The following is a 14,469-nucleotide window of genomic DNA, read 5'->3' as shown; positions in this document are numbered from 1 at the left end:
AAAAACCAAGCAGTGGAAATGTGGAAATATAAAAAGAAAAGAGAATTGCAAAATCAGAAGACATGTTATCAATTTCTTTCCTCATCACCCCAAAAAAATACATGAAAGATTTTACCACCCCCAAAGAAGAGGGTGCTATTAACTAAGACATCTAGAAAACAACCAAAACTTCAGAATAACAGACAGAAAAATCTTTTACTGGTAGTCCAGGAAAATATAAGGCATTCAAAATAAGTAACAATGGCAAAAGCCATCCCTACAAGGCTACTAAAGGGAAAAAAATTAAAAACATTTTAGCTGATAAAAATCCCCTAAAACAAACCAAAGCAGAGAAAAGCTGCATTACAATGTCTCAACTGGAATTATCTATGTTTAAACAACTGTTTGGAGATATTTCAAAAGATTTTGAAGCACATATTTAAATCTTTCAATATAAATGGATTAAAAAGGGAAGCTATGAAATGAGTCAATTAAATTCAAAACAAACTGAAAACGAACTCAAAATTATCTCAGAAATGAAAGCTAAATTTAATTACAATGTATGTAAGAGAATAGATACAACTTTAAATATACTAAGGAGAACTCAGAAATGAAAACATCCAAGGAAACAAAAATACTATAACAAAGAAAATGATTTCTTAAAAAAGAATTATAGAGTGATAAATAAGTAGATAAACAACAATCCATCAAATTATTGGAGTCCCTAAAGTTCCTAAATACATACAAATGTTACATATTCTGAAAATGTAGAGATAACACAATTTTTAAAAAGAGAAGAGAAGGGAAAGAGAAAAAGGAACATGGAATAAGCACAGTGATTGCCCTAAATGTATGATGTCGGAATCAAAATATATTCCATTGAAGCTGAAAAACTAAAAAAACCAAATCAGGCTCAAATAAGAAAACATATACTGAAAGTATCATTTTTAAAAAAAGAGTATAAAAGTAACAACTAGAACAAATATGTTCAAATCTGCCAATACAATAAAAGAAATTTAAAAGAGGGAAACACATATCTCATAGAGGAAAAAATACCATAAATATAGGATCAACTAATCATAACATTAAAAAATGACAAAGCTGGGACCACACTTAACAAGCCATAACAATAATTGTAAATGGGCTTAGCCCACCTATTTTTTTTAAAGACTTTCAGATTGATTCTCAAGCAAAATACAAGTCTACGCTGTATGCAAGACATGAAGATACACCTAAAACAAAATAATACAGAAAGATTATGAATAAAAGGCAATACACGGACAAACGTATGTGAAACAAATGCAAACACTGAGAAAACAGGATTTACAATACTGATATCAGGCACACAGGACAATTCATGCCAAAAAATTTAAACAAAAAAGAGTGCTTTGTAATACTAAGAATAACAATTTACAATAAAAGTATCATTTAGGAATCTATACACCAAAATCCCACAGCAATGGCATACATAGAGCAGAAACGACAAACATGCAAAGAGAAACTGACAGAAACACACTCATAACACACCACCACTTTTAGTCTAACACAGTTAAAATAAAGAAAATATAAAAAACGGGTTCCAAGATGGCCGAATAGGAACAGCTCCAGTCTACAGCTCCCATTGTGAGCGACGCAGAAGACGGGTGATTTCTGCATTTCCAACTGAGGTACCAGGTTCATCTCACTGGGGCTTGTCAGATAATGGGTGCAGCCCACTCGAGTGTGAGCCAAAGCAGAGCAGGGCATCACCTCACCCGGGAAATGCAAGGGATCAGGGAATTCCCTTTCCTAGCCAAGGGAAGCTATGACAGACAGTACCTAGAAAATCCGGACACTCTCACCCTAATACTGTGCTTTTACAGTGGTCTTAGCAAACAGCACACCAGGAGATTATATCCCGCGCCTGGCTCAAAAGGTCCCACGCCCACGGAGCCTCATTCACTGCTAGCACAGAAGTCTGAGATCGACCAGCAAGGTGGCAGCGAGGCTGGGGAAGGGGTGTCCGCTACTGCTGAGGCTTGAGTAGGTAAACAAAGTGGCCAGGAAGCTCGAACTGGGTGGAGCCCACTGCAGCTCAAGGAGGCCTGCCTGCCTCTGTAGACTCCACCTCTGGGGGCAGGGCATAGCTGAAAAAAAAGGCAGCAGAAACTTCTGCAGACTTAAACATCCCAGTCTGACAGTTTTGAAGAGAGTATTGGTTCTCCCAGCACGGAGTTTGAGATCTGAGAATGGACAGAATGCCTCCTCAAGTGGGTCCCTGACCCCCGAGCAGCCTAACTGGGAGACATCTCCCAGTAGGGGCCATCTGACACCTCATACAGCTAGGTGCCCCTCTGAGACGAACCTTCCAGAGGAAGGATCAGGCAGCGACATTTTCCATTCTGCAATATTTGCTGTTCTGCAGCCTCCACTGGTGACACCCAGGCAAACACAGACTGAAGTGGACCTCCAGCAAACTCCAAAAGACTTGTAGCTGAGGGTCCTGACTGTTAGAAGGAAAACTAACAAACAGAAAGGACAGACACCCATCTGTCTGTCACCATCATCAAAGAACATAGGTAGATAAAACCACAAAGATGGGGAGAAACCAGAGCAGAAAAGCTGAAAATTCTAAAAATCAGAGCGCCTCTTCTCCTCCAAAGGAACGCAACTCCTTGCCAGCCATGGAACAAACTGGTCAGAGAATGACTTTGACGAGTTGAGAGAAGAAAGCTTCAGATGATAGGTAATAACAAACTTCTCCAAGCTAAAGGAGGATGCTTGAACCCATTGCAAAGAAGCTAAAAACCTTGAAAAAAGATTAGACAAATGACTAACTAGATTCAATGGCACAGAGAAGTCCTTAAATGACCTGATGGAGCTGAAAACCATGGCACAAGAACTATGTGATGAATGCACAAGCTTCAGTAGCCGATTTGATCAAGTGGAAGAAAGGATATCGATGATTGAGGATCAAATGAATGAAATGAAGAGAGAAGAGAAGTTTAGAGAAAAAAAGAGTAAAAAGAAATGAACAAAGCCTCCAATAAATATGGAACTACGTGAAAAGACCAAATCTGCATCTGATTGCTGTACCTGAAAGTGATGGGGAGAATGGAACCAAGTTGGAAAACACTCTGCAGGATATTATCCAGGAGAACTTCCCCAACCTAGCAAGGCAGGCCAACATTCAGATTCAGGAAATATAGAGAACACCACAAAGATACTCCTCGAGAAGAGCAACTCCAAGACACATAACTGTCAGATTCACCAAAGTTGAAATGAAGGAAAAAATGTTAAGGGCAGCCGGAGAGAAAGGTCAGGTTACCCACAAAAGAAAGCCCATCAGACTAACAGTGGATCTCTTGGCAGAAACTCTACAAGCCAGAAAAGAGTGGGGGCCAATATTCAACATTCTTAAAGAAAGGAATTTTCAACCCAGAATTTCATATCCAGCCAAACTAAGCTTCATAAGTGAAGGAGAAATAAAATCCTTTACAGACAAGCAAATGCTTAGAGATTTTGTCACCACCAGATGGGCCTTATAAGAGCTCCTGAAGGAAGCACTAAACATGGAAAGGAACAACCGGTACCAGCCACTGCAAAAACATGCCAAATTGTAAAGACTATCGAGGCTAGGAAGAAACTGCATCAACTAACGAGCAAAATAACCAACTAACGTCAAAATGACAGGATCAAATTCACACATAACAATATTAACCTTAAATATAAATAGGCTAAATGCCCCAATTAAAAGACAGAGACTGGCAAATTGGATAGAGTCAAGACCCATCAGTGTGCTGTATTCAAGAGATGCATCTCACATGCAGAGACACATATAGGCTCGAAATAAAGGGATGGAGGAAGATCTACCAAGCAAATGGAAAACAAACAAAAAAAAAGCAGGGGTCGCAATCCTAGCCTCTGATAAAACAGACTTTAAACCAACAAAGATCAAAAGACACAAAGAACGCCATTACATAATGGTAAAGGAATCAATTCAACAAGAAGAGCTAACTACCCTAAATAGACATGCACCCAATACAGGAGCACCCAGATTCATAAAGCAAGTCCTTACAGACCTACAAAGAGGCTTAGACTCCCATACAATAATAATGGGAGACTGTAACACCACACTGTCAACATTAGACAGATCAATGAGACAGAAGGTTAACAAGGATATCCAGGACCTGAACTCAGCTCTGCACCAAGCAGACCTAATAGACATCTACAGAACTCTCCACCCCAAATCAACAGAATGTACATTCTTCTCAGCACCAAATTGCACTTATTCCAAAATTGACCACACAGTTGGAAGTAAAGCTCTCCTCAGCAAATGTAAAAGAAAAGAAATTATAACAAACTGTCTCTCAGACCACAGTGCAATCAAACTAGAACTCAGGATTAAGAAACTCATTCAAAACCGCTCAACTACATGGAAATGGAACAACCTGCTCCTGAATGACTACTGGGTACATAATGAAATGAAGCAGAAATAAAGATGTTCTTTGAAACCAATGAGAACAAAGACACAACATACCAGAATCTCTGGGACACATTCAAAGCACTGTGTAGAGGGAAATTAATAGCACTAAATGCCCACAAGAGAAAGCAGGAAAGATCTAAAATTGACGCCCTAACATCACAATTAAAAGAACTAGAGAAGCAAGAGTGAACACATACAAAAGCTAGCAGAAGACAAGAAATAACTAAGATCAGAGCAGAACTGAAGGAGATAGAGACACAAAAAACCCTTCAAAATGTCAATGAATCCAGGAGCTGGTTTTTTGAAAAGATCAACAAAATAGACCACTAGCAAGACTAATAAAGAAGAAAAGAGAGAAGAATCAAATAGATGCAATAAAAAAATGATAAAGGGGATATCAACACTGATCCCACAGAAATACAAACTACCTTCAGAGAATACAATAAACACCTCTATGTAAATAAGCTAAAAAATCTAGAAGAAATGGATAAATTCCTGGATACATACACCCTCCCAAGACTAAACCAGGAAGAAGTTGAAACCCTGAATAGACCAGTAACGGGCTCTGAAATTGAGGCAATAATTAGTAGCCTATCAACCAAAAAAAGCCCAGGACCTGATGGATTCACAGCCAAATTCTACCAAAAGTACAAAGAGGAGATGGTACCATACCTTCTGAAACTATTTCAATCAATAGAAAAAGAGGGAATCCTCCCTAACTCATTTTACGAGGCCAGCATCATCCTGATACCAAAGGCTGGCAGAGACACAACAAAAAAAGGGAATTTTAGACCAATATCCCTGATGAACATCATTGCAAAAATCCTCAATAAAATACTGGCAAACCAAATCCAGCAGCACATCAAAAAGCGTATCCACCACGATCAAGTTGGCTTCATCCATGGGATGCAAGGCTGGTTCAACATACACAAATCAATAAACATAATCCATCATATAAACAGAACCAAAGACAAAAACCACCACATGATTATCTCAATATATGCAGAAAAGGTCTTTGACAGAATTCAACAGCCCTTCATGCTAAAAACTCTCAATAAATTAGGTATTGATGAGACGTATCTCAAAATAATAAGAGCTATTTATGACAAACCCACAGCCAATATCATACTGAATGGGCAAAAACAGGAAGCATTCCCTTTGAAAACTGGCACAAGACAGGGAAGCCCTCTCTCACCACTCCTGTTCAACATAGTGTTGGAAGTTCTGACCAGGGAAATCCGCCAGGAGAAAGAAATAAAGAGTATTCAATTAGGAAAAGAGGAAGTCAAATTGCCCCTGTTTGCAGATGACATGATTGTATATTTAGCAAATCATCTCAGCCCAAAATCTCCTTAAGCTAATAGGCAACTTCAGCAAAGTCTCAGGATACAAAATCAATGTGCAAAAATCACCAGCATTCCTATACACCAATAACAGACACAGAGCCAAATCATGAGTGAACTCCCATTTACAATTGCTTCAAAGAGAATCAAATACCTAGGAATCCAACTTACAAGGGATGTGAAGGACCTCTTCAAGGTGAACTACAAACCACTGCTCAATGAAATAAAAGAGGACACAAACAAATGGAAAAACATTCCATGCTCATGGATAGGAAGAATCAATATTGTGAAAATGGCCATGCTGCCCAAGGTAATTTATAGGTTCAATGCCATCCCCATCAAGCTACCAACGACTTTCTTCATAGAATTGGAAAAAACTACTTTAAAGTTCATATGGAACCAAAAAACAGCCCGCATTGCCAAGACAATCCTAAGCCAAAAGAACAAGCTGGAGGCATCACACACTACCTGACTTCCAACTATACTACAAGGCTACAGTAACCAAAACAGCATGGTACTGGTACCAAAACAGAGATATAGATCAATGGAACAGAACAGAGCTCTCAGAAATAATACCACACATCTACAACTATCTGATCTTTGACAAACCTGACAAAAAGAAGAAATGGGGAAAGGATTCCCTATTTAATAAATGGTGCTGGGAAAACTGGCCAGCCATATGTAGAAAGCTGAAACTGGATCCCTTCCTTATACCTTATACCAAAAATTAATTCAAGATGGATTAAAGACTTAAATGTTAGACCTAAAATCATAAAAACCCTAGAAGAAAACCTAGGCCATACCATTCAGGCCATAGGCATGGGCAAGGGCTTCATGACTAAAACACCAAAAGCAATGGCAACAAAAGCCAAAATTGACAAATGGGATGTAATTAAACTAAAGAGCTTCTGCACAGCAAAAGAAACTACCATCAGAGTGAACAGGCAACCTACACAATGGGAGAAAAATTTTACAATCTACCCATCTGACAAAGGGCTAAAATCCAGAATCTACAATGAACTCAAACAAATTTACAAGAAAAAAACAACCCCATCAACAAGTGGGCAAAGGATATGAATAGACACTTCTCAAAAGAAGACATTTATGCAGCCAAAAGACACATGAAAAAATGCTCATCATCACTGGCCATCAGAGAAATGCAAATCAAAACCACAATGACATACCATCTCACACCAGTTAGAATGGCCATCATTAAAAAGTCAGGAAACAACAGGTGCTGGAGAGGATACAGAGAAATAGGAACACTTTTACACTGTTGGTGGGACTATAAACTAGTTCAACCATTGTGGAAGTCAGTGTGGCGCTTCCTCAAGGATTTAGAACTAGAAATACCATTTGACCCGCCATCCCATTACTGGGTATATACCCAAAGGGTTATAAATATGCTGCTATAAAGACACATGCACACGTAGGGACATGGATGAAGCTGGAAACCATCATTCTCAGCAAACTATCACAAAGACAGAAAACCAAACACCACATGTTCTCACTCATAGGTGGGAACTGAACAGTGAGAACTTGGACACAGGGTGGGGAACATCACACACCAGGGCCTGTCGTGGGGTGGGGGGAGGGGGGAGGGATAGCATTAGCAGATATACCTAATGTAAATGATGAGTTGATGGGTGCAGCACACCAACATGGCACATGTATACATATGTAACAAACCTGCATGTTGTGCACATGTACCCTAGAACTTAAAGTATAGTAAAAAAAAGAAAATATAAATATGTAAAAGAAATAAGGTAGATCTAATATATATTCATATATATATATCTCAAATATATAATCATAAAAAGAAAAATACATATTTTAAAAGACTTAATTGGCAAACAGATTGTATATTTTCAAGGTGTGCAATGTTATGATTTGATATACATATTCCTTTTGGTTTTTGTTTGTTTTTTGGAGATGGAGTCTCGCTCTGTCGCCCAGGCTGGATGGTGTGTAGTGGCCCAATCTTGGCTAACTGCAACCTTTGCTTCCCGGGTTCAAGTGATTCTCCTGCTCAGCCTCCTGAGTAGCTGGGATTACAGGCGCACGCCCCCACACCCGGCTAGAATTTTAAAAAGTTAAATTCTGAACTCAGAAGAATAGAGCTAAGTATACCTGATCACGCCTGTAATCCCAGTGCTTTGGAAGGTCAGTGCATGACAACGGCTTCCAGTCAGGAGTTTGAGACCAAACTGGGCAACATAAGGAGACATTGTCAAAATAAAATAAAAAATAAAATAAAATAAAATAAAATACCCAGTGTGGTATTCTGTGCCCATAGTTCCTGCTACTCAGGAGGCTGGGACAGGAGAATTACACAAGCCCAGGAATTCGAGGCTGAGGCTGCAGGCAACTATGATCTGGGAAACCCCAGCCCAGGGAAAGAGAGAGACAATGTCTTAAAAAAAATAAAAGTGGTTCCCAGACTAGATGGAGATGGCTGACTAGACGCAGCCAGCAAGAACATATGCCATGGAAGGACTAAGAAGGACTATTCAGTATTATTTTAAAAAGCACTGGTGCAGTCTGAGCAGATATTCAGAGGGAAGGCACTGAGAATAGAGGGAGGATAGAGGGAGAACACAGATGCTGGGCTGAAGGAAGAGGAAGCTGGGAACTCTGCCTGGGGCTACCCCACACCAGGATTCCTTCCTGGCCCCCAATGACTACTGGCAAAGGGGTGAATTGTACAGTCAAGGAATGACCTAATTTTGCTATGGACCTCTGAAATCATGGCAGCAATAGATCCCGTGACACCCAAGGACACTTGAGCTGGCAAGGAGAGCTGCTTAAAGAGCAGGGAGGGGTAGGACTCCAGCCTCTGCAGTGCCCAGAGTGTTTGGTGCAGGAATGTGTTCAGTGGAGTATGACCAGGGATGACTATCCCCCAAGGCTCACCATGTGCCCTTTGGAGACTTTAGTCTTAGAGGAACTGTTAGGCCTGAACAGAGCAAAGTGGCCTTGCCTGTAAGATGGGGTAGTCTGACTTGAATGCCCCCTTGTCAGCTGGCCTCTTCCAGGGCCTCAGCCTCGCTGTGTGCATTTGCAGTACATCCTTGGTTGCCCAACCAGAGTGCCTCCAGCACTGAATCCACCTTATAACACAATCAAACACCCAAGCACATCAAAAAGATAAAAGAAAAAAAAATCCAAAGGACAGCAACTTCAAAGATTAAACAAACATCAATCCACAGTGATGAAATAGAACTAGCACAAGAATTAGGCACCTTAAAGAGCTGGAGTGGGCCGGGCGCGGTGGCTCACGCTTGTAATCCCAGCACTTTGGGAGGCCGAGGCGGGTGGATAACGAGGTCAGGAGATCGAGACCATGGTGAAACCCCGTCTCTACTAAAAATACAAAAAATTAGCCGGGTGTGGTGGCAGGCACCTGTAGTCCCAGCTACTCAGAGAGGCTGAGGCAGGAGAATGGCGTGAACCCGGGAGGTGGAGCTTGCAGTGAGCCGAGATTGCGCCACTGCACTCCAGCCTGGGCGACAGAGCGAGACTCCGTCTCAAAAAAAAAAAAAAAAAAAAAAAAGAGCTGGAGTGTATTCGTACCTCCAAACAACTGCACTAGTTCCCCAGCAATGGCTCTTAACCAGGCTGAAATGACTGAATTGACAAAAACAGAATTCAGATATGGATAGGAATGAAGATCATCTAGATTCAGGAGAAAGTCAAAACCCAAGCCAAGGATCCTAAGGAATACAATAAAAATATCCAGGAGATAAAAGATGACATGGCTATTTTAAGAAGGACCAAATTGATCTTACAGATTTGAAAAACTCAGGTTGAGAATTTCACAATAAAACTGCAAGTATTAACAACAGAATAGACTAAGCTGAGAAAAGGACCCAGCCATCCCATTACTGGGTATATACCCAAAGGACTATAAATCTTGCTGCTATAAAGACACATGCACACATATGTTTATTGAGGCACTATTCACAATAGCAAAGACTTGGAACCAACCCAAATGTCCAACAACAATAGACTGGATTAAGAAAATGTGGCACATATACACCATGGAATACTATGCAGCCATAAAAATGATGAGTTCATGTCCTTTGTAGGGACATGGATGAAACTGGAAAACATCATTCTCAGTAAACTATCGCAAGGACAAAAAACCAAACACCGCGTGTTCTCACTCATAGGTGGGAATTGAACAATGAGAACTCATGGACACAGGAAGGGGAACATCACACTCCGGGGACTGTTGTGAGGTGCGGGGAGGGGGGAGGGACAGCATTAGGAGATATACCTAATGCTAAATGACGAGTTAATGGGTGCAGCAAACCAACATGGCACATGGATACATATGTAACAAACTTGCACATTGTGCACATGTACCCTAAAACCTAAAGTATAATAATAAAATAAAATAAAATAAAAAAGAATCTCAGAGCTCCAAGACCAGTTCTGAGATAATTCAGTCAGAAAAAAACAATAAATAAGAATGAACAAAACCTCTGAGATATACGGGATTATATAAAGAGACCAAGTCTATGACTCAGTGGCATCCTTGAAGGAGAAGACAATAAAGAAAGCAACTTGAAAAACATGTTTCAGGATATCATTCATGAAAGTGTCCCCAGCCTTGTTAAAGGCCAACATTCAAATTCAAAAAATGCTGAAAATCCCTCCAAAATACTACATAAGAAGACCATCCCCAAAACACATATTCATCAGATTCTCTAAGGTCAAAATGAAAGAAAAAATGTGGAAGGCAGCTAGAGAGAAGGAAACCTATCAGGCAAGCAGCAAACCTTTCAGTAGAAACCCCACAAGCCAGAAGACATGGGGGTTCTATATTCAGTATTATTTAAAAAAAAAGAATTTCCAACCAAGAATTTTGTATCCAGCCCAACAAAACTTCTTAAGTGAAAGGAAAATAAGATCCATTTCATTTTTTATTAAAAATAAAAAATAAACAAAAGACCCATTTTAGACAACCAAATGAACAGACTAATAATGAGTTCTACAATTGAATCAGTAATAAAAAGCCTGCCAACCAGAAAAAGCCCAGGACCAGATGGGTTCACAGACAAAATCTCCCAAACATACAAAAAGAGCTAGGACCATTGCTACTGAAACTATTTCAAAAAACTGAGGAAGAGGGACTTCTCCCTAACTCATTTTATAAGGCCAGCATCATCCTGATACCAAAACGTGGCAGAGACTCACAAATAAAGAAAACTTCAGGTCAAAATATTTGATGAATGTCAGTGCTAAAATCCTTAACAAAATACTGGAAAACTGAATCCAACAACACATAAAAACACTAATCCATAAAGATAAAATAGACTTTATCCCTAGAATGCAAGGTTGGCTCAACATATTCAAATCAGTAACTGGGATTCATCACATAAACAGAACTAAAAACAAAACAAGTTTGATTATCTCAATAGATGGGGAAAAGGCTTTTGATAAATTTCAACATCCCTTCATGTTGAAACTCTCAACAAACTAGGCATTGAGAAAACATACTACAAAATAATAAGAGCCATCTATGAAAACCCTATAGGGACAACATAGTGAGTGGGCAAAAGCTGGATGCACTCCCCTTGAAAACCAAAACAAGACAAGTATGCCCTCTCTCACTCCTCCCATTCAACACAGTATCAGAAGTCCTGGCCAGAGAAATCAGGCAAAAGAAATAAATAAAAGACATCCAGAAAGGAAGAGAGGAAGTCAAACCATCCCTGTTTGCAAATGATAGGACTTCATACCTAAAAAATCCCCAGTCTCTGCCCAAAAACTCCTTGATCTGATAAACAACTTTGGTGAAGCATCAGAATACAAAACCAATGTACAAAACTCACTAACGTTCCTATACACTAACAAAAACCAAGCCAAGAACCAAATCAGGAATGTAACCTTATTCACAACTACCACAAAAAGAATAAAATACCTAGGAATACAGCTAAGGAGGTGAAAGATCTCTACAATGAGAATTACAAACACTGCTCAAAGGTATCAGAGATGACACAAGTGGAAAAACATTCCATGATCACTGATACAAAGAATCAACATTGTTAAAATAGATATACTGCCCAAGGCAATTTATAGATTCAATGTTATTCCTATCAAACTACTAATGACATTCTTCACAGAATTAGAAAAAAAAAACTGTTTAAAAATTCATATGGAACTAAAAAGGAGCCTGAAAAGCCAAGGCAATATTAGCAAAAAGAAAAAAACTGGAGGCACCATGTTACCTGAGTTCAAACTATAATAGAGGGCTATAGTAACCAAAAGAACACAGTACAAAAACAGACACATAGATCAATGGAACACAACAGAGAGCCCAGAAATAAGACCACACACCTACACCCATCTGATCTTTGACAAAGCTAACAACAACAAGCAATGGGGAAAGGACTCTCATTCAATAAATGGTGCTGGGATAATGGGCTAGCCCTATGCAGAAGATTGAAACTGGATCTCTACCTTACACCACATACAACAACCAACTTAAGATGGATTAAAAGCCGAAATGTAAAACCTAAAACCTAAAACCACAAAAATCCTGAAAGACAACTTAGGCAATCGTATCCTGGACATATGACCTGGCAAAGATTTCATGATGAAGATGACAAAAACAAACGCAACAAAGACAAAAATTGACAAATGGGAACTAAATAAACAAAGGAGCTTCTGCACAGCAGAAGAAACTATCAAGGGATTAGAGGAAGAGCAGCAGAACAAAAGGCAGAATAGAAGACTCCTCCAAGGAGCCTCCCTTCTCCACAAGGACACCAAGTTAACATCTATAAATACTTTAAAAAAAAAAAAAAAACTTTCTTAAGAACCAAAAATCAGGTGAGCACTCATAGTACCTGGTTTTAACTTTATAGTGCTGAAAGAGGCACTGAGGAAACAGAAAATACAGTCCTGAATCGCTGACATCACACCTCACCCACTCCTAGAAGCAGCTGCTTGGCACAGAGAACATCTCTGGGCACCAGGGTAGGGAGAATACAGCAACTGTGAAGCACGGAACTCAGTGCTGTCCTGATAGAGTAGAAAGGAAAACTAGATTCATCTTATCTGAAGCTCATTATAAAGGGAGCATTTAAAGCAGCTCTAGACAGAGGGGAATCGCTGATCCCAGCAGTCCAAACTAGAGTACCTACAAACCTTGCTATGGATAGTTACAGCATTCTATGTGTCCAAGTAAATTTGAAAAGCAGTCTAGGCCACAAGAACTGCAACTCTTTTTTTTTTTTTTTAAGACAGGGTCACCCAGTCTGGAGTGCAGTGGTGAGATCTTGGCTCACTGCAACCTCCACTTCCCGGGATCAAGCAATCCTTCCACCTCAGCCTCCCAAGTAGCTGGAACCACAGGCATGTGCCACTGCACCCAGCTAATAAGGGCTGCGACTCTTAGGTGAGTCATAGTGCTGAACTAGGCCCAGGACAGTGGACTGTAGAGGGACATGACATACTGAGATGCCAGCTGGGACAACTAAGGAAGTACTGGCATCACTCCTCCCCTAACCCCAGGCTGCACAGCTTGTGACTCCAAAAAAGACCCCTTCCTTCTATTTGAGGAGAGGAAAGAATGGAAAGGACTTTGCCTTGCATTTTGGATGCCAGCTCAGCCACAGTAGGATAGGGCACTAGTTAGACTCATGAGGCCACCGATCTAGGCCTTAGCTCTGAGATGACATTTCCAGATACATCCTAGGCCAGAAGGGAACCTGCTGCCTTGAAGGAAAGGATCCAGTCCTGGCAGCATTCATCACCTGCTAACTAAAGAGCCCTTGGGCCCTGAGGGAACATTGGCGTGAAGTCTGGCACTACTGCTCCTGGATTGGGGTGGTGGTGGCTACAAAGTAAGGCTCCTCTGCCTATGAAAAGGGGAGGGAAGAGTAGGAAGGACTGTGTCTTGTGGTTTAAGTGCCAGTTCACCACAATACAATACAACACCAGGTAGACTTCCAATGTTTTTGACGCTAGTCCCTGGCTATGGGACAGCACCTCTGTACCCACACGAGGACTAGGAAATCTTGCCACACTAAAGGGAAGGACTGTGTTGCCTTCATCTATGAGCAAGCACAATCATAGTGGTGGTGGCCACAGTGGTGTTTGTGTTACTCTACCGTCAGCTTTAGGTGATTCAAAACAGAGACAAAGACTCTGCATGTTTGAGAGAAAGTAAAGGAAGAGAACAAGAGCCTTTGCCTGGTAATCCAGAGAATTCTCCCAGATCTCATCCAAGACCATCAAACCAGTACTTCTACAAGTCTGCAAGAACCACAGTGTTACTGGACTTGGGGTGCCCACTGAAGTAAATACACTGAGAGCACAACAAGCAAATCCTTTCAAATATCTAGAAAGCCTTCCCAACAAGGATGGCTACAAATAAGCCCAGACAGTGAAGACTGCAATAAATGCCTAACTCTTCAAAACCCAGACACTGAAGAACATCTACTAGCATCAACACCATCCACAACAACATGAACTCACCACATGAACTAAATAAGGCACCAGGAACCAATCCTGCAGAAACAGAGATATGTGACCTTTCAGGCAGAGAATTTAAAATAGCTGTGAAGAGACCCAAGGAAATTCAAGAAAACACAAAGAAGGAATTCAGAATTCTATTAGAGAAATTTTAAAAAGAGATTGAAATAATTTAAAAGAATCAAACAGAAATTC

The sequence above is a fragment of the Nomascus leucogenys genome, chromosome 6, assembly GCF_006542625.1.
Source record: "Nomascus leucogenys isolate Asia chromosome 6, Asia_NLE_v1, whole genome shotgun sequence".
Taxonomy (NCBI): Eukaryota; Metazoa; Chordata; class Mammalia; order Primates; family Hylobatidae; genus Nomascus; species Nomascus leucogenys.
Note: the sequence above shows the minus strand (reverse complement) of the source record.